The following is a 21570-nucleotide window of genomic DNA, read 5'->3' on the forward strand; positions in this document are numbered from 1 at the left end:
GCCGATCACTGAATTGTACCTGCCATCCCGTGTAGTTCCCCACCATGGCCTATAACTAACTATATTCCTGACCTGTCTGGATTTTCCTATCAAAACATAAAATTGACCACATAGTAGGACATAAAGCAAATACAGACAGATAAAGGGAAACTGAAATAGCATCTTGTATTCTATCTGGCCATAAAAAAATAAAATTGTGTATTAATGACAGAACAACAGAAAGTACAAAAAAATCATGGTAACTGAGCAGTATACTACTGAATGAAAATTGTGTCCAGTGAAAAGTCAAAAAGGAAAAATTAAAATCTTCTAGAGTTGAACAAAAACGAAAACACAGCACTCCCAAATCTATGGGACACAGTGAAGACAGTCCTAGGAGCAAAGTCTGTAGCACTAAGTACCTACTTCCAAAACTTTGATCAATCTCATACTAATAACATAATAACACACTTGTAGATCTTGAAAAAACAGAATAGATATCCAAAATTATTAGTAGATGGAAGTAGATACACAAATCAGATCTGAAAATAATAAAATCAAAACAAAAAAACAATACAAAGACTCAATGAAACAAAGAGTTGATTCTTTGAAAAAAATAGCAAGATTGACAAGTTTAGCAAAATTAACCAAAGAAAAGAGAAGACCCAAATGAATAAAATCAGACACGAAAATGAAATACTACAAGAGACATTGAGAAAATTCATATAATTATGAGGATATATTTTAAAAATCAAATCTAAAAGAACGAATGAATTTCTAGATATATATTAAATGTATCTACCAAATTATACCAAAATTAGATAAAGATGAAATAAGTCATTTAAATAGACCCATAGGAACCAATGAAATAGATTAAAAATCCCCTAACTAAAAAAAGGCAAGGCTACATGAATTCAGCACAGAATTTAACCATACATTCAAAGAAGAACTAACACTAATACTCCTTAAATTATTTTGTAAAATAGAAAAAGAAGAACAATTCTAAATTCTTTTTAGAAACTCTTATATGTAAAGAAGACCAAGATCCTCTAAATAAGATAAGTGAAAACTGTAGGCCAGCCCACTGTGCCTTGACTCCCTGAGCCTCATTCACCCTCCCAGCTCCCCCACCCCATCTCACCTCCTAGTGTGGACACTGGCCCATTTCTTCTCTTGGCACCACGGGCCTCTGGACTCCCCTCTTGGCCCAGGTTCCCAACTCCTTCCTGATCCTTTGCACCCAGACCAACCCAGTTCCTCCCTCTAGGCCCCAGGAGCCCTCTGGGCATTTTCCTTCCCCCACCACGCCTTGGCATGCCTGAGACAGCCCATGGTCCTTGATTAGGCCAGCTACCAACTTCCTGAGGCCAGCATCTTTCCTGGAGGGATCTAGACTTTAAGAGAAATCCTGAGAGCATCTGATCCCAATCTGACTTGGACCTCTGTGGGAACTCTTCAGCTGCAGGATGAAAGCCATCTGGCCCCTCCAATATAAAATCAAAGGAGAGAACCTGAACCTGGACCAACCAGTTTTTCATACCCAACAAGAAAACCACAAAGGCACATAAAGATTACAAGAGAAAGCAGACCTAAACTCAACAAAGGAAGGCTTGAGTTTCACACAAGAATCAGAAAACTGCAAAAGAAATCCACATGTCAAAGTCATAGTGCAAAAACAATAACATGAAAAACCCAAATAATATATCCCACCAAGTACCAACAGTCCTGTAGAGGAGTACAGTGAGAACCCCCTAGAGATAACATAAGACATGAAATTCAAAAGAAAAATTATAAACATGATAAAAGAATTCAGTGAATTTAAAGAACACATAATAGAAGAAATCAAAGAATTGAAAGAAGATAGGGGAAAACTCCTGAATGAATTCAGAAGAGTTAGAAATATTGAAGTATATTCAGGCTGAAATGAAGAAGGAAGTGAAACACTCAGTAAGCCAATTAGAAATGAAAGGAGAAAGCCTCACCAATAGGATGGATGAAATGGAAAACAGACTATCAACACTGGAAGACAAAGTGGATGAATTAGATGACTCAAGCAAAGATTATGAAAAATTTAAGAAAACACAAGAATGGAACATGCAGGAATTGTGTGATACCATAAAAAGACCAAACTTATGTATCATTGACATACAAGGAAGAGAAGAATCTCAGGATAATGGTATGGACCATATCTTCAACAGGATTGTAGAAGAAAATTTCCCAAAATTAAAGAAAGACATGCCCACACAAATGCAAGAAGCACATAGAACACCAAATAGAAAGGACCAGAAAAGAAAATCTCCATGGCACATCATAGTAAAAACACTAAACATACAGAACAAAGAGACAATACTGAAAGCTGTAAAACAAAAACAACAAGTCACATATAAAGGAAAAACCCAACAAAATTACAGCTGACTTTTCAGTGCAACCTATGAAAGCTAGAAGATCCCGGACCAAAGTATTCCCAGTTCTAAGTGATCACAGATGCCAACCCAGATTACTTTACCCAGCCAAAATGTCTATTATAGTCGAAGGAGAAAAATCTTCTATGACACAAATAGGCTGAAAGAATTAATGTCCACAAAAGCAGCCCTTCAGAGAGTTCTTGAAGCAATACAAAGAGCTGAAGAAAGGAATGGCTAAACACAAGGGGTAACAGAAAGAAACTTAAGGAAGGTATAACTGGAAATGCACAGTTACACCAAGAATGTGAACAGAAATCAAAATGACAGAAATCAATACACATCTTTCATTAATATCTTTAAATATCAATGAACATAACTCCCCAGTCAAAAGACAACAGACTAATTGAATGGATTAAGAAACAAAACCCATTTTTTTTGTTGTCTGCAAGAAAACATCTCACTTTCAAGGATAGGCACTACCTTAAGGTAAAAAGTTGAAAAAAAAATTCACACAAATGACACTAAGAAAAAAAGCAAGAGTTGCAGTTCTAATATGCGACAAAATAGACTTCAAACTAAAACTATTGAAAAGAGATAAAGAGGGCCATTTCATTCTGATCAAAGGAACAACTGACCAAGAAGATATTTACAATAATGAACATATATTCACCAAACACCGGTGCACCCGACTTCATTAAAACAGGACTTTAAGACCCAGATTATTCCCAACTCATTAACAGTAAGGGACTTCAATACTCTATTGTCGCCGTTAGATAGGTCAACAGAACAGAATCAACAAAGAGAAATCTGAATTAAACAACACCATACATCAAATGGACCTAACAGACAACTACCAAATATTCCACCCAAGCACCAAAGAATATACTTTCTATTCAGTGCCCCATGGAACTGTCTCCAAAATCAACCACATACTGAGGCACAAAACAAGCCTCAACAAATATAAAAAAATTAAAATAATTTCATGCATTCTATCAGACCACAATGCAATAAAGCTTAAAATCAACACCTGAAGAAACCCTAATAAGTACATGAACACATGGAGATTAAGCAACACACTCCTGAATGATGAATGGGTCAAAAGAGAAATTAAGAAAGAAATAAAGTATTCCTGGAACTAAATGAAAAGGACAATACAACACAACAAAACCTCTGGGACATGCTGAAAGTGGTCCTTAGAAGGACGTTTATAGCTCTAAGTGCCTACATTAAAAAATCAGAAAGAATACAAATAAATGACTTAACATTGCAAATCAAGACACTGGAAAAGCAACAACAGATGAAACCCAAACCCAGCAGGTGAGAAGAAATAACAAAAATCAGAGCAGAAATTAATTAAATAGAAACAAAGAAAAAAATACAAAGAATCAATGAATCCAAGAGCTGTTTCTTTGAAAAGATAAACAAGATTGACAGACTGCTAGCCCAGTAAACCAAAAGAAAGAAAGAGCACCTCCAAATCAACAGAATCAGGGATGAAAGGGGAAACAGCACAACAGAACATTATAAGGGAAAGCTTTATAAACCTATACACTACTAAATTTGAAAACCTAAAAGAAATGGACGGGTATCTAAAATCATGGGAACCACCAAAACTAAACCAAGAAGAGATAAACGGCTTAAACAGACACATAAGACATAAGGAAATTGAAGCAGCAATACAAAATCTCCCAACTTAAAAATGCCCAGGACCAGTTGGATTTACAGCAGAACATACCAGACATTTAAAGAAGATCTATATCCAATACTATTTAATTAATTCAAAAAGATAGAAATGGGGGGAGAACTTCCAAGTTCCTTCTATGATGCCAGCATCATTCTAATACCAAAGCCAGGTAAAGATACAATTAAAAAAAGAAAACTATAGACCCATATCCTTAATGAACATAGATGCAAAAGTTCTCAACAAAATACTTGCAAACCACATACAGACACACATCAAAAAGATCATCCACCATGATCAGGTTTGCTTTATCCCAGAGATGCATGCATAGTTCAATATGTGTAAGTCAATAAATGTCATAAATCATATAACTGGACTCAAAGACAAGAACCACAAGGTCATCTCAATAGATGCAGAGAAGGCCTTTGACAAAATTCAAAGTCCTAGAGGGAATTGGACTGGAGGGAACATACCTCAACATAATTAAAGCCATATACAACAAAGCCACAGCCAACATCATTCTAAATGGAGAAAAACTGGAAGCATTCCCATTGAAATCAGGAACCAGACAAGGCTATCCACTATCTCTACTCCTTTTCAACATGGTGCTTGAAACTCTTGCAAGAACAGTAAGATGAGAGAAGGAAATTAAAGGAGTAATAATTGGAAAAGAAGAGATCAAATTATCCTTTTTTGCAGAAGATAGCATATTATATCTAAGAGGTGTCAAAAATTCCTCCAGTAAATTCCTAGAAATGATGGACATTTTCAGTAAAGTGTCAGGTTATAAAATTAATCTACAAAAGTCTGTAGCCTTCCTATATACCAATAACAAGCAATCAGAGAAGGAATACATGGAAACATTCCCTTTCACAACAACCTTAAAAAAATAAAATAAAATAAAATGTCTCAGAATAAACCAGACCAAAGACATTAACAAGCTCTGCAATGAAAATTTTAAATCTCTAAAGAAACTGAAGAAGACACCAGAAGATAGAAGGACCTCCCATGCTCATGGATTGGAAAACTTAATATTGTGAAAATGATCATCCTACCAAAAGCCATTTATAGATTCAGTGCAATGCCAGTCAAAATCCCCATGACATTCTTCACAGAATTGGAAAAACACCATCCAAAGATTCATATGGAAGCACAAAAGACCTCAGATATCCAAAGTAACCCTGAACACAATGAGCAATGCTAGAGAGATTACTATACCAGATTTTAAACTGTATTACAGAGCTATAGTCATAAAAACAACATGATACTAGCACAAAAATTGACCCATAGATCAATGGAACAAAATAGAAGACCCAAATTTGAGTACATGCAATTTCAGCCACATGATATTTGACAAAGGGGCCAAGAACATTCACTGGAGGAAAGACAGCATGTTCATCAGATGGTGCTGGCAAAATTGGATCTCAAGCTGTAGAACAATGAAACTAAACCCCTATCTTTCACCTTGTACAAAAGTCAATTAAAATGGATCAAAGGCCTCAATGTGAAGCCTGAAACTCTTAAACTGTTAGAAGAAAACATTGGCAATACCCTACAAGATACAGGTTTGGGAAAGGATTTTCTAAACTGGACATCTATTGCTCAGGAAACAAGGTCAAGAATCAACAAATGGGATCTCTAAACTAAAAAGCTTCTGTACATCAAAAGAAGCAACCAAGAAAACCTTCACCAGCAACACATCTGGCAGAAGTTTTACACCCAGAATATATAACAAACTCAAAAAATCAAAGAATCAAGAAAGGAAGTAATCCAATAAAAAGATGGGCTAAGGAGTTGAGCAGAGAGTTCTCAAAAGAAGAAATAAAGACGGCTAAGAAGCATCTTAAAAGGTGTTCAACACCATTACTAATTAGGGAAATGCAAATTAAAACCACTTTAAGATTTCATATTACCCCAGTCAGACTGGCTAAGATCAAGAGAACAAATGATACCAAATGTTGAAGAGAATGTGGGGAAAGGGGAACACTCATCCACTGCTGGTGTGGCTGCAAACTTGTTCAATGCCTATGGAAAGCAGTGTGGAGAACAATTAAAAAAACTGCAAATGAACCTCCCATTTGACCCAGTTGTACCAGTCTTTGGCATATACCCAAAGAACTCATCCTATTGCAGAGACACTTGTACAAACATGTTTTTGCTGTTCTTTTCACAAGTAGCTATGAGATGGAAACAATCTAAATGTCCCTCAACTGAGAAGTGGATAATGAAAGGGTGGTTCATTTATACGACGGAGTTTTACTTAGCAAAAAAGAAAGATGAAATCATCAAATTTTCAGGTAAATGGATGGAAATAGAAACTGTTATACAAAGTGAAGTAACACAGACTTAGAAAAACAAACAACATATGTTCTCCCTCATATGTGGATTCTAGCATGAAATTCTTATAAGTCATTATCTAACTACAGAAACCAGGATAATGAAAAGGAACCAGAGAGGCAAAGGAAAAGAAAGAACCTGAAAGTGAAGAACAGTGCCAAACATGTGTTAACAAGGGAGATATGGATAAAAATGGGGTTATCTTAATGGGAGGGGGAGGAAGGGTTATACAAGGAACCTTGGGGATAAAGGGAAAGAAGGAGCTCAAGAGAAGTGGGACCATAGGAGAAGGGTGTTACTAAGGGAGAAATGGGAAAAATGAGGAAATCACGGTAGAAGAGTTAGACAATACGAGAGATAAATAATGCTTAGCTAGTTTTAAAGAAGACGGAACCATATTAGTCCAACAACCTACTAACCAATTATGCATACAACTGGCTCAAGGAAAATAATTTATGTCTAGTCAGGGTTTATCAGAGAACGTTTGGTTTTTACCCAAGTTTCATCTACACAGCACATAGAAATTAAAAGTACCAGACTGAAGAAGGTGGAACTAACCTTCTTGGATGTTTAACAGCCATACTTTGAGGCCTAAACTAATCTCGTCAGAGGGACATAAAGGACAGTTTTTGCTCCTTGCCCTCCTAGGTCGACTAAGTTCCAGGGGACTATGGAGCATCTCTCAAAAAGTTCTGTAACTGTGGTTAGTCACCTGTCCTCTTGATCATGGAGGCTGTGGAGACCCCTCCAGATGAACTTGAACCAGTGTCCAGTCTACAAAGAGGAGGGTCAACCCAGAGGAATCATTTCCTCCATGCTTCCAAGTGAATCCAGACTTTGACTTAACTTCACATAGATAGAACTTGTAAAAGGAAGGAGCCAGGAGCTCCTCCCAAGCCCATGTGACCCCTGAAGAACAGATCCTCAATTGACCTTAAGAGTAAAAATAAATTGGCTAATCTGGTACAACTGTATGGTCTTAAACACCCAAAAAGAAAGTATAATCAAAGATTAAAGTGATCAGTATAATTCTTTAAGAGTCCATGTGTATAGCTAAAGGCTACATACTAAGAAACAATGCCAGACAGGAGATACCTTCCTTTGAGTTATTAGCCAGGATGGCCCAAGAGACTCCCAGACAGGAACCCAGCATAGAAATGGGAAAATGAACAGCAGACCCCAATCTTATCTAAAGGAATGTTGGCTGCATACTTAGATTCCATTGAATTTATTAAAAATATTTTCTTTTTGGGCCAGTGAGATAGTTTAGTAGGTAAAGCACCTGCCACTAAGCCTGATGACCTGAGTTGGATTCCCAGGACCCACAAGGTGGAAGAAGAGAATCAACCCTGGAAGTGTGAATGTTTACGCACACACACACACACACACACACAAAATAATAATAAAAATAAAATAAAATAAATAAATAAATGAAAATTGTAGGACGATCTCCCTGATAAATATGGATGCAAAAATTCTCAATGTAATACTGGCAAATTAAAGTCAAAAGCATATCAAAATCATTGTCCACTAAGATCAGATTCCTCTGTTTCATTTCTTTTCTAGATGACCTGTCTATTTGTTACAGTGGCATATTGAAGTCACCCTCTATCACTGCGTTAGAGTCAACCCATGATTTTAGATCTAAGAGTATTTCTTTTATAAAATTGGATACCCCTGTGTTTGGTGCATATGTGTTTAGGACTGTAATATTTTCTTGGTGGAGTTTTCATTTACTGAGTATGAAGTATCCTTTCCTATCTCTTCTGACTGGTTTTCGCTATGACTGCTTATTTCTTAATTTTATTTGTGTGGGTTACCTTTTTTCATACTTTTTTCCTAAGGTGGTATCAACTTGATGATGAGGTGTGTTTTTTTGGAGGCAACAAAAGGGTGGACTTTGTTTTCTAATCCAATCATTTTGTCTGCCTATTTATTGGGTAATTGAGACCATTAATATTGAGAGTTATTGCTGACAATAGTGTTTTAAATGAGAATGCTCCCCATAGGCTCCAAATATTTTGACATATTTTCCCAGCTGGTGGTGCGGTTTTGGAAGGTTTTTGGAGGTGTGGCCTTGCTGGAGGAAGCATGCCACTGTGGGCAGGCTTTGAGTGTTCTTAAGTCTTGCCAGATTTCCAGTGTCTGTTTCCTGTGCCTGCTTGAAGTTCTGATCGCTCAGCTTTCTGCTCCAGCCACCCTTGCTGCCATGCCTCTCCTGTCATTATGGACTCTATTCTCTCTGGAATCATAAGTTCAAATAAATTCTTCCTTCTATAAGTTATTTTGGTCATGGTGTTTTATCACAGCAACAGAAAAATAACTAATATACTGACCAAAGTTTATGAATACCTGTCATTTTATTGTGGTCGTGTTTTCTTCGGCCTCTTTCAGTTAACAGTTCTGAAATAGTTTATTAATTTTTTGTGCTCTGTTAAGTGTGTTCAATTTTCTCTTCAGAGGGAAGTATGTTTTCTAGCTTCCTCTGTAGAGTTGGCTTAGTGGACATAAATTCCTTAAATGTGTTTTTATTGTGGAAAGCTTTCCTTTATCCTTCTATTACAAGTGATAGTTGTGCTGGGTTGGTATCTGTGGTCTTTAAGAAATTGCAGAACATTTGTCCATGCCTCTTGACTTTCAGAGTCTGCATTAGAATGTCAGGTGTTACCCTGATAGGCCTTCTCTATGTGTGATTTGTTCTTTCTTGCAGCTTTCAGTATCTCTTCTTCGTTCTTTACATTCAGTGTTGTGATTACTATGTGACACGGGAGTTCTTACCTAATTCTATTTGGTGTTCTGTATACCTCTTGGACCTTGATGGGCATCACCTTCCTTAGATTGGGAAGCTTTCTTCTGTGATTTTGTTTGAAATAATTTCTGGATATTTTTCTCCTTCTGTACCTATGATTCCTAGATTTGGTCTTTTTATAGTATCACAAAGTTCCTATACATTTTGTTCCTGGATTTTGTTTTGGGTTTGTTGTTGTTGTTGTTGTTGTTGTTGTTTTAGCGGTAACATTTTCTTTGACTGAATAATCCACTTCTGTTACTCTGTTTGAAAACTTGATATTGTCTCATCCATGTGATTCCTTCTACTGGTGAAGCTTTTCACTGAGCTTTTATTTCACTGATTATATTTCTCATTTCAAGTTTTATTTTAGTTTGAGTTCTCTTCAGAAATTCCATTTCTTTATTAAATTCTATTTTCATGTCTTGGATTCTTTATTTCATTCTTTGTGTTTTCACAGTCTTCATTGCAGAATTTATACATGTCCTCTGAGTTTGTTGAACATATTTTTATTACTGTTTTCAAATCATTGTCTGTAACTCAAGGAATTTGCTCTTCTCAGGGGATAGTTCAGTGGGTGTGCTGTCTTCTGAAGGGGTTGTATTGTTTTGGTTATTCTTATTGTTATGTTTTTTTATATTGAACCATGGTATCTGGAGTTAGGTTGTTGTTGGTGTTTCCTGGTATGAATATCTGGTCTTACCTTTGTTGAGCCAGGGCTTAGATCTTTGTTTGCTGTTACCTCAATGTGTCAGGAAGTAGACCAGCTGAACATTGTTTAGAGTTCAACTTTGTAGTAATGCTATGTTGACTTGTGGATGGGTTGTCAGATATAGTCTCTCCACAGATGGAGATGTGTGAATTTCTGAACCAAGGAGCAAACCTTCTGTGGAGTTAGTAGATTCTCACTGCCAATCTTCAAAAGTCTGTGGAAGGGTGACACAGTTCTATAGGGGTTCCTTTGATAGCAAGAGGTGAGGGTCACAGTGGGATTGAGGAGTGCTCCCTGGACCTCTGGGCCAGTAGGGTGACTGGAGACTCCCTGGTATAGCCGGCTGGGTTCAAGCAAAATAAATATTCTAAAAAAAGAAAAGAAAACAAATGATTAGAGGAATATTATTCACCCATATTGAGCCTAATTACTACCACAGAACAAAGAATAAACATAAAACAGATATCTGTTGAATGAATGATCTCATAACAAGTTAGTATTGAAACTAAAGTTGTTCCTTCATCTATAAATAACAAAAGTACATAAGAATGATTATCTGATAACTTTTACCACAGTGCACAGTGAAGGAGAGTTTAGAATGAATATGCATACTATGTACAGCATTGCTCACATTTCTAGAATAAATACGCACCAATATGCCATAAACTAATTTATTTGTCTCTTCTTTCTAGTTTATCTACCCTAATTTTCTGTATGTCTGGATGTCTGAGAAAAGACTGTATTCTACTGACTATAGAACTGTTAGCGTTAAAACAAATGTTAGTATTGCAGCAGCAAGGTGGGGAACCTTGGGAAGGCAGATGAGAAGGTGTATAACTGAGAATAAGCCAGCTAACTTAACCAGAAAAGAGGAAGGACAGAGTCTTGGGATAAATGATAAAGCCAGTCTCCACATCGCAGACTGGCTCCCACAGAGCTTGTCCCTGAAGAGCACGCACAAAACACCGTTGCCATTTCCTCTAGTGAACTTGTCAACTTTTTATTTATTTATTTATTTTTATTTTATTTCATCTTATTTTATTTTGTGTATTCGTGTATTGCCTGCATGTAGGTAAGTGCACCTGTTTCGTGCAATGCCCACAGAGGTCAGGAGAGGCTGTCAGATCCCCTGGGACTGGTGTTACAGACAGTTGTTAGCTGCCATGTGGGTGCTGGGATTCAAACCCCGGCCTTCTGAAAGAACAACCAGTGTTCTTAACCACTGAGCGATCTCTCCAGCCCCTGAACTTGTCAACTTTACGGGCAGTACACCTTCATACATATTCTAATATATCTAATTTTAACAGACTGAACTGTGTAGTATGGGTGGTTTCTAAAAAACCTCCACGTATTCTCAGAAGGAGATCACCTCTGATGGCCACAGGCAGGAGAAACGGAAAACTAAGCTTTATAAGTCCAGATTCTAGAGCGAGCCATTGGCCATTGGCACTCAGCTTGGTGTGCTTTCTACCCTGAGGCACCTTGCTTTCACTTACTTGTCTGCTAAAAATAAAATTACTGCATGCGCTACGTGTATCCCAGTGTGAATGATTCTTCCTTGGGAGCACAAGTACTGCCAAGCTTGGGATTGGAGGGAATTCATGAGGGGGCATCTCCTGTAACAGTCTCTCTTTTTTTCCTGTGAAGTTTCTTGATAAAATGTAGCATAAGGACCTGAATTAACAATCATATTGTGTTGGTAAACAGATGTTGACCTAAGGAAGTTGAATAAGCTAAAAATCCTAAGGGGTTTTCCACTCAATGTATGGACTTCTCGGGATTAATAGAAGTTAGGAGACTATTCATGTTTGGTTCACTGCTCAATGTTGTTAAAAAATAAAACAGAATAATGCAAATATATGATTAGCTGTATTAGGAACTGATGGTATTTTCACAGGATGCTCATAGTGAAGTGCGTGTGTCAAAGAACTAGAGTACCTCCCGTTAGTGATGCCAAATCTATTTTGAAGTCATCTTCTTTGCTTCATTATTAAGAAATATGAGATATTCTCTTCTCCAAGGGGCCAAAACAGTTCCACTCCACAAGAGGCCAGGGCCAATGCGCCTTAACAAGGAAGTCGAGCTAAATTTGTTGCAGGTCAGGGAACTCCCACAAGTCCCATAAACTTTCCAGGAATCCACTAGCAACTGAAGCAAAGAAGGAAGAAATAAAAAGAAACTAAGCAGCTGGCAAGTAAACTATCTCTCCATATAATTCCCAACTGCCTCAAACTGGCAAGTCTAAGTCAGCAAGTCTTAAGAGCAAAAGCTATAGATTTTCTCCTGATGTGGGAAGCTTGCCTTAAAGTCCATACTCACAGAACAGCTCAGAAGCATTGGGCATTGTTGACTGACGACAGCATTTTATTCAACCTTTCCTCAGTTTTGTCAACTACGTGTAGTTGTTTGACTTTCAGTTTCTGTTTGTTTGCTCACCTCTTTGTCAACTTCATATATAACACACCAGTAAGGAAGGTAATTTGAAGTCCACATTCTAGAATATTACTCATTTCAGTAGAGGAAAGTGTCTTCCATTTCCTAAGGACTACCAGAAGGAATCTAACATATACACTTGCATATTAAAAAACACACGGACACCAGTAATGTAGTAGCATGAATGATGGAGGTCATTCCATTAAATAATGATCACTGGTATTAGAACTGAAGATCCAGGACTTGACTTGAGGATTAAGATGGACTGAACACATCCCATAGAAAAGCAATGCAGGTTCATGCCCTCTTTGAAAAATAATAGTTCTCTAGTCTCTAAGTGATTTTTCATATAGGTACAAGGATATATAAATGCAAGTGCGTAATTATATACAAATCTCTCCATTTATGTTAGTTAGTGGGTATATTTGGTAATAAAAACGATCATTTAAACAGCAGAGGCTACTCTATCCTCATTCCATTCAGTAATTTGATGAGTGTTATGTCAAGTACTGAAAGTAATTCCTTTTCAACTTGAAGCACAAAGATCTTGTCACAAGGGTGAGTGGAGTGGCCCAGCAGGAGAACGTGTTTGCTGCCAAGCCTGATGACCCGAGTTCAGGCCTTGAACTCACATGGTAAAAGGAAAGAACCAACCCCTGAAAGTTTTCCTCTGACCTTCACATATATACCATGTCATATACACAACCCCAGACCCTGCACACAAATAGATAAATGTAAAATTAAAATTAAAATAGATCTTGCCACATTAGGCTATAACCGTTTCCAAAATACAACCAACCACTATATCTCTTCATTCAAATGGAGAAAACTCTACTTTCTTCTCCCAAGTCACGTATACTACAATGCTATTACTTATTAGATGAGGCTGTACCTATGAAAATAACATAGCTATGTGATAAAATACCCAACTTTGTAAAATTCCAATAGATATATTATTCCATAAACAGTATCACAGATTAATGAATGAAGTGGAGGGTGATGGAGTAGTTCATCAAATCCTTAGAAAAATTCTTTTATTTGAAGAAAGATAACACTATTGCTAGTTTTGAATAATTATGAAGCTAAAAAAAAGAACCTCTCTATGATTGTGATAAATTAAATAATTTTAGCTTCTTAAAGATGATAAAACATACATGCATGTATATATGTATATAATTTATCCATTCCATTCTGTGCATATAGGCATGATAAAGATGATAAGCCTTTGCAATGTAATGCATCTAGTTCATGAACTCACACCTTCTTACTCCAAGTCCAGACCTGTTCCCATCAGGAGCACAGTTGCATTCCCTGTGTTCTAACAGAAAAGTTAAAAACCTCTTTAAAAGTTAGGAGCATGCGGCTGGAGAGATGGCTCAGTGGTTAAAAGCACTGACTGCTCTTACAGAGGACCCGGGCTCAATTCCCAGCACCCACATGGAGGCTAACTCCAGTTCCAGGGGGTCCAATGCCCTCTTCTGACCTCCCAGAGCATTGTCCGACACAGGTACACTTACACATGCAGGCAATATACTCATACCCATAAAATAAAGATAATAAGTAAAAAATGAAAAGCTAAGTCATCTTCAAAACTTGAGCAGAGTGGGTTAAAAATAATAAAGTCATTTATGAATTGTATAAGCTTTTTTTCCTGTTGCTGTAATAAGATACCTTAATAAAATCAACTTAAGGGAAAAGGGGTTTGTTTTGGCTCGCAAATCCAGGGTATGGCCTGTCATGGCAGGGAAGTCCAGGCAGCAGGAGTATATACCAGCTGGTCATACTACATCCACAATCAGAACAAAGAGTGATGAATGCGTGCTCAGTGCAGTTCCTCTATTTTATACAGTCCAAGATTCCCTTTCTAGGAAATGGTCTCTCCCACAATTTAAAAAAGTCTTCCCACATCAATTAACATAATCCCTCACATTCTCAGTGGCTAACCTTAATCTAGACAACGCCTCATAGGTGAGCCTGGTAGCCTGTCTCCTAAAGGATTCTAGAGTCTGTCAAGTTGACAATTAACACCAACCATCACATGTACTTAATAAAACGTCTTGTGGTTTGGCATGCTGCATGCATAGTTCTTGGTTCTGCATGTCTGTGGCTCTCATCTCTTTCGTTTGGGCGTTCATTCAGTTAGTTAGTAATCATCATTAAGCCTGTTCCAGAGAGTGTGCTAGATAATAAGAGTGCAAACCAGCAGCAAGCTTCTATGTTGATCCTTCCCAAAAGGAGTTTCTGTTGTTTTATAGTGAACCATAGGGGACACAAGGTAATCACCACAAGAAAACTGGGAATGTGCTTGCCAAGTCTAAGCACAGGGAGACATGTAAAGGCAAATCAAATGACAAAATATGTGAACATTTTGCCAGAGTTTGACTCCTTCAGTTCAAATTAGAACAGAAATGCATGAAAACATTGGAAAATGACAACATCAAATGGTTTAAGACATAATTACAAATAAGCATTTCGGTGGGCCCTAATTCAGGATAAATTATGCCATTTTTTCACACTGGTTTACTTTAAATACTTAAAATGTACGTATAGAAGATGCCAACTGTGGTATGGAGAAAGAACAGAAAGAGGGTCCTTTCATGGCCTCCCTCATCTTCTCCTTTACTGTCTCAAAGTTCTAGGTTAAACTGTACCTTCTGTTAGGATGGTGGCAGCCCTACCATCGACTGCTGCCTTCACTTCATGGCAGATAAGAGATCATCCATTTTGTGCCCCCAATGTCATTAAAAATATTACTTTCAGCCTGGTGTGGTGGTGCACGCCTTTAATCCCAGCACTCAGGAGGCAGAGGCAGGTGGATGTCTGTGAGTTCAAGGCCAGCCTGGTTTACATAGTGAGTTCCAGGACAACTGGGGCTACAGTGAGATCCTGTCTCAAATAGAACAAAAAAAAAAAATAACAATTCTTTCAAAAAATAAAAAATATACATTTGAAGAAAAAAGAAAATATTGTTTAAATTTAAATTGTCATAAGAACGTTTTAAATGCCTTTGAATACATTCCACAACATTTTAAGAACTAACAATGTCCTAGCTTCCTTTGTAATTTAGTACCTCCCTTGCCTAATTCTTAATTCCCAAACATTCCTATACCTAGTCCATATATATTCAGAATGGTCTTTAAAAGTTCTAAATAATATTTTCCAATTTTGCATGAATAGTAGCATCTTGCATCCAAGAAAGAGCTTCCCTCAACACAGTGAGCATGCTCTGAAGTTAAACCTGGACATATATTCATGGGACATAGCGCTCTATAGAATGAGAGGATAGTATTAAGTGAGAAAATGGCTTCTGAGAAGACAGAACTAAGCGCATTGTCAAGTCGAAACAACAGGAAAGCAGAGGGATGATCCCCCAAGTGCAGTGCTTGGTCTTCTGTGAAGGCGGCCTAATGAAAGGTCCTTCATCGTCCTGGGAGCAAACACTCCTGTGTCCCAGGCCTGTATAAGTAGCACTATTAACATGAATTTTATTTTTAATACGTAAACTTATGAACACAGAAGACTATTTAAAATCTTTTAAAATCTTTGTCTTTTTTTGCATGTGCAATGGTGATTTTATCATAATCTAGAACAGAAATTGCCAATGAGGTGGAGCCAGCAGCTGCACACTCTGTCAATGCAGAGACACAAGTTTTCTGGTACAGCATGACAACATGGCTATTTTTTAAAAAAACATTTTATTGAATTTTTGTGTACTTCATACAGAACATCTCAGTCGATCTTAATCATCTTTGTACCCCCTTCCCCACTCCCATAGCCCCCCACTGGAATTCATACATTCTGTCATTTGTCTTAAGGCCTATTGTGTCAGGTTAGTGTCCCCAGACGTTCCTCCGTGCAGTTTCATCCACTGAGGTCTAGTCTTACTGCATGGCTATTTATTTTAGCTGAGCCTACCTTTTCTTTTCTTTCTTTCTTTTTTTTTTTTTTTGGTCTTTTTGAGACAGGGTCTCCCTGTAGCCCCAGCTGTCCTGGAACTCACTATGTAGACCAGGCTGGCCTTGAACTCACAGAGATCTGCCTGCCTCTGCCTCCCAAATGCTGGGATTAAAGGTGTGCACCACCACGCCTCGCCAGCCTACCTTGTAATCTATATTTGTCATAGCAAGATCCTGACGTGTTGGGTTTTTAGCCACAGATCCTCCCTTGGTGAAGCAGATCACCTGTTCTTATAAAAGCCACTACCACTTTGGACTTCTTCATCTTGACTCAGAACCATCCTGAAAGTAAATTTTTACTTTCCCCCAGAAGATGGGCTCAGTCCTGTGAAAACTAAATCAGGATAAGCAGCCTGGGTCTCCCAAAGCAAAACAAAACAAAAAAGGATAGAGATTATGCCTATAAATACTTATTTTCAAAATGAAGAAACTCATTAGAAGAAATGACATCATGCAGAAACTTTGTAAAACATATGTGAAGCAGAAGCAGACTATCAAGAAAAAACACACAGAACGTTTGTGAGAACGATAATTCAATTTGGCATTCAAAAATCAATTTAAGAGAAAAGATAAAAAGAACCTAAGAGGTGCCAAAATGACATTCTGACGCCATTCTTTGTACATACCCTAAATTGGATAAAATTTAAAGTAGAAAAATATGTGAAAAACATGAAATTGCTAATGTAATGAAAGGAAATGCAGTGCCCTAAATACATGGCACTTTGCAGCCAGAATGTATGTTACAAATAATCTAAACACGTCTCATTTAAATGAAACGAAACTGTAACTCAGGGAAGCCAAAGGGAAGCCAAAGTTATATAGCTATTTGAGCAGAGAAGTGAGGGCAGGTCCTGAGCCTCTTGGTACAGTAAAGTTTCTTCCCACTGCTTAAGGTTAGCGCAGCAGAAGTGAGCCTTCAGATGGGTAGGGGAAGAGGGTTTGTGCCCTTAGTTCAACCCCTTTTCCATCCTTTACCCAGGCCTCTAAGTCAAATATGGTCCAGCCAAAACATGTTTAAATTTATTTGTTGTTGTTGTTGTTGATGGTGTGTGTGTGTGTGAAATATATATAGACATGCATGTGCCTTGGCACACATGTGGAAGTCAGAGGACTACTTGGGTCAATTCTTTCCACTATGTGGGGACTGGATTTCAGTTGTCAGGCTTGGCAACAAGTGTTCTTACCCACTGAGCCATCTCACCAACCCATAAGCCATGTTTCTCACCAGAAGACAGAAAAGCAAAGGACGGTTGCCTCATTGGGCAGTTAATGTTATGTCTCAGAAGAGCAGAAAACAGTGATGACATGGGGAAAGAGTGGAATGGTCATACAAAACATATGTTCTTTTTCCATAATGACAATAACAATTTTACATATTAAATGCTTGTGGCATTTTAATTCTTAAGAGAATAATAAAAGTATATATTGATGCAAAAGAGAAGTATCACAAGCAAATAAGACACACCTGTGATTTCTACTCTAGTAACACAACAATCACACATGCATTGAGAGCCATTCCGGAAATTAATCAGACAGTGCCAGGTGAAGATATTTGAATATTTTAAAGGCTTCTTAGGTTGTCATAGCAAAACTTCAAGGGTCACCTAGAATGGAAAACACCCAAAGTATATCAAATAATTCCCCACAAAGAGCAGAAATAGACAATTCCTGATTCAATGAGGCTGTGCACACAAGTACAGCTATACAATAAAACCTACCACAGGGTAGGGTACACACGGTGCATCACCCTCCATACGGAGTTGTATTTTACAGATCACAAATTTTCATTCTCAGGATACAACGTGCACAAGAGACAGAGTAAGGAAAAGTACCTTCACACAGCCACTGGTGCCAGAATGGCATGGCTTGTATAACACAGAGGAACTACCTTTCAACATTTCATTTTATATCCTCCAGATAGTGGGGGAAAGGCTGTACTGTTCACTTTCAGCAAAGTTATACGAATCCTTAAAGGAACCAGAGGACGACATCTTCCCAAAAGTATTATTGTGATTAAAACTGTAGCAGAAACTAAAAAGTTTTCAGTCAAAAGCTCAGGCTTGTTTCTATTTCAACCTTTTGATTCTTAAATTTACTTTGTGGTCCATGGCAGACGCATAGAACACTATTATTTCCTTGTATATTTTTAGCTTTAAGGTGTTTGGAAGAATTTTAAGGTTAATTACAGAAAACAAGCTAAACATTTCACAAAAAACCTGTCATATTTTTCCATCTCTCTCACGTGCTATGGCCATACATTGAATGTCCCGACATTATTTTGTTTCTTATGCTTGGTAAAAATGCTCTGAGAGCCATTGTGCTCGCTCTAATCACCGAGCGATCTCTCCAGCCCCTGCCGTTTTCACGTTGGCTCTTCCCGTAGCCTTCCAGAACTGTGCTTCTCTTGTCTGGTAGAGTTGCCAATTGCCAGGCATTGTCTTCCTTTCTGAGGAGTAAGAACGACATCTAGGAGGGCAGTCCGAATATTTCAGCTCAGTAAACAGGCTAGTTAGTCAAGAAGTAGGGATGAGACCCAAAAGTCTGATCAAAGTTCTTTTGAAGTTTTTATATGGACAGAAACAAAAGAGAAAATCCCTTCTTATCTCCAGGAATCTTAGGCATGAAAGCCCACATGAAGTCTGAGCCCTCTGTGCTGCAGCGTGAAAAATACCTAAGAATTAAGACAACAGAGAAGACAGCAAAGCTGAAAGACAAAAAAAGAAAGAAAGCTTTCCCACAGCACCCTGATCATTGAAACCCAGCTGCACCCGAAACTAGCACAGGACTTGAATTCCAAGTATATAAAGATACACGTTTTGGATGCTTTAGCTATGCTATTTGATTCACATTGAAATGTTACAAATATCACAAGGCCTCGACAATGGCAGTGGGAAAATGAAGAAGCTAATTATAATTAACTTTTTAAAATCTGTTAACACCATAAAAATTGTTCATACTTGTGTGTCTGTATGTCACTGACTTAACTCCAGTGTTGAAATACATGGATTTTTATGCCATCTGTGTAATTAAGATACATGATTAATGAAAAATAAGTGATTATAAAAGGATATGTGGAGAAAATGGCAAAATCAAAGGGAATGTGTTCTATAACTATTTTCTAATTCATTCATTTGTTCAGTAAACATTCATTAAATACCTATTGTATACTATGTACTGCTCTAGGTTCTGGGAATAACATGAGCAACGTTTCTGCAGACAGCAGCCTGGAAAAATTGGTCATGTTTCTAATATTCTAGATTGTACTAAGAAGAAACATAAACAGTAAGAAAAATATAAAGTGTCCTTTTTAGAGGGAGGATGTATTATAATGTAATAGTCAGAAGCCAAGAAATACTAAGAAGAAATCTTTAGTATAAAGACACGGAAGAAAGGCAGGGTTATGCTAGGTAGCTACGTGAAGAGAGGCCATCTCAGCTAGGATACAGCAAGTATGAAGGCACTCAGGTGGAATCTTGCCTGGCACATTTTAAGAAACATGGAGAACCATCGTAGCTTGGGTAGAAAAAGAAGAGAGGAGGGTTAACAAGGAAGACAACATATTGTCTTTGAGACCACAGCCAAAATTCAGGACTGTATTCTGAAGGATACAGAAAATCATTGATGAGCTTCAAGAATTACTGGCTGGCACATCATTTTAGACTAAAGGGAAGAAACAGAGCACCAAATCAGGGATGCATTGCAATGATGCAATGGAGAGTTGTAGCATCTTGGACCAGGGTGGCTGTGGAGCTAAGGCTTATTTATTTATACACTAGGTCTAAGCCTGGGGAAAGTCAGCAATTAAGCCTGGTTCTTATACTTTTACACTAAGCACCTGTAACAGTGCAGTTTCTGTTCACTGGGATGACGAACATAACAGGAAGAAATTTGGCCAGGGCATATATGTAGGGAGAGGGAGAGTAGTTATAGGCTTAATGAAGATGTAAAGAGGCTATTGGACATAAAAACCTGTATCAGGAAAACTATCACTCCTTAAATGAGGGATGTGTATAATGACTTCATTCCAAAGAGTAAGGCAATGGGGAGGAAAATAACTTCAGAGTGGAGAATGCTGACAAACTACTTCTGTCAGATGACCAGGGTTAATATTCCCAGTGATGGCCATGTTGTACTCGGGATGTTTTTTTTTAACAGGATAGGATGAAAATAACCTAATATCACTGTAGACACTTTTCCATTTTTTTTTACATCTGTTTGTTTAATTGTTTGGTGGTTTGTTTTATTTTGTTGAGGCAAGGTCTCTCTATGACTGACCTTAAACGCAAGGGGATCTTCCTACCGGAGTCTCCAAAGTTCTGGAATTACAAATTAAACAACCATACCAGCTAGTCTTTTTATTCAAAACCCACAATCCTATTACTCCTCACCCACAACTTTATTACCTCTATAAGTAAAACATTAGACAAATTCTAATTGAAAGATTCTGCAAAAGATTTAATCAGTCTTCTTTAAAACTCCCAGGGTCATCAGACCAGAAAGCCTGAGAAACTGTCATAGCCCACAGGAACCTAAGGAGATATGGCAAAATGTAACACAGCATCATAAGTGAGAGCCTAGAACAAAAAAGTGGCATCAAATTAAATGCATTGTGCTATGGTAGTGTGCTATATTAAAACAGGACGCTGGATGTAAGTGTAAGGAATCTCTGTACTATTTTTGCAATTGGAAGTCAAAAATATTCTAAAATATAAAGTTTAATTTTCAAAAACCATACCAACAAGAATTTCCTAGAGTAATGAAGAAAAGCTATTGTCTTACCTAATACAAAGGGATGGGATTTTTTTGTAAGTTATTTCTTTTTGTAGGTATTTTATTTTGCTTTTTAAATTTTTTATTGATTTTTTTGTGACTTTCATACAACATATTTTGATGGTATTTAGATCCCATCCCCCATCCCTACCTCCCCCACTCCCCCTCACCAAATTCAATGTACTCCACTATACAAACAACATGGCTTATAAAGTCTGATTTTTGTCCCCACACATCCCCTCAGCATGGATCTATCCCATCTTTGTAAGACACTGTCTCTCCTGCTCCAGCAGCTACCAGTTGCCAAAAGTTCTTTAGGTGGGTTTGGGGTTTCTTACCTACTTCCCTGTGTCTATGCTGAGATTTTGAGCTTTCAGAGGACTTGTCTATGTTGTCACCATTGCTGTGAGTTCATATGAGTAAATGACTAGCTGTCTGGAAGATTGCATCTTTGTGGTGATCTGCCCTCCTTTGGCACTTAAAATCTTTCCACTCTCTTCTACAAGATC

At 37.7% G+C, this 21570-nt stretch overlaps 1 pseudogene; it reads right to left on the reverse strand.

Annotated features, from left to right (window-relative positions):
* LOC103740612 overlaps nucleotides 1-21570 on the reverse strand; it is a 161104-nt pseudogene that overhangs the window by 42939 nt on the left and 96595 nt on the right.

The sequence above is a fragment of the Nannospalax galili genome, unplaced genomic scaffold, assembly GCF_000622305.1.
Source record: "Nannospalax galili isolate Female #2095 unplaced genomic scaffold, S.galili_v1.0 scaffold41, whole genome shotgun sequence".
In the NCBI taxonomy this organism is placed as follows: Eukaryota; Metazoa; Chordata; class Mammalia; order Rodentia; family Spalacidae; genus Nannospalax; species Nannospalax galili.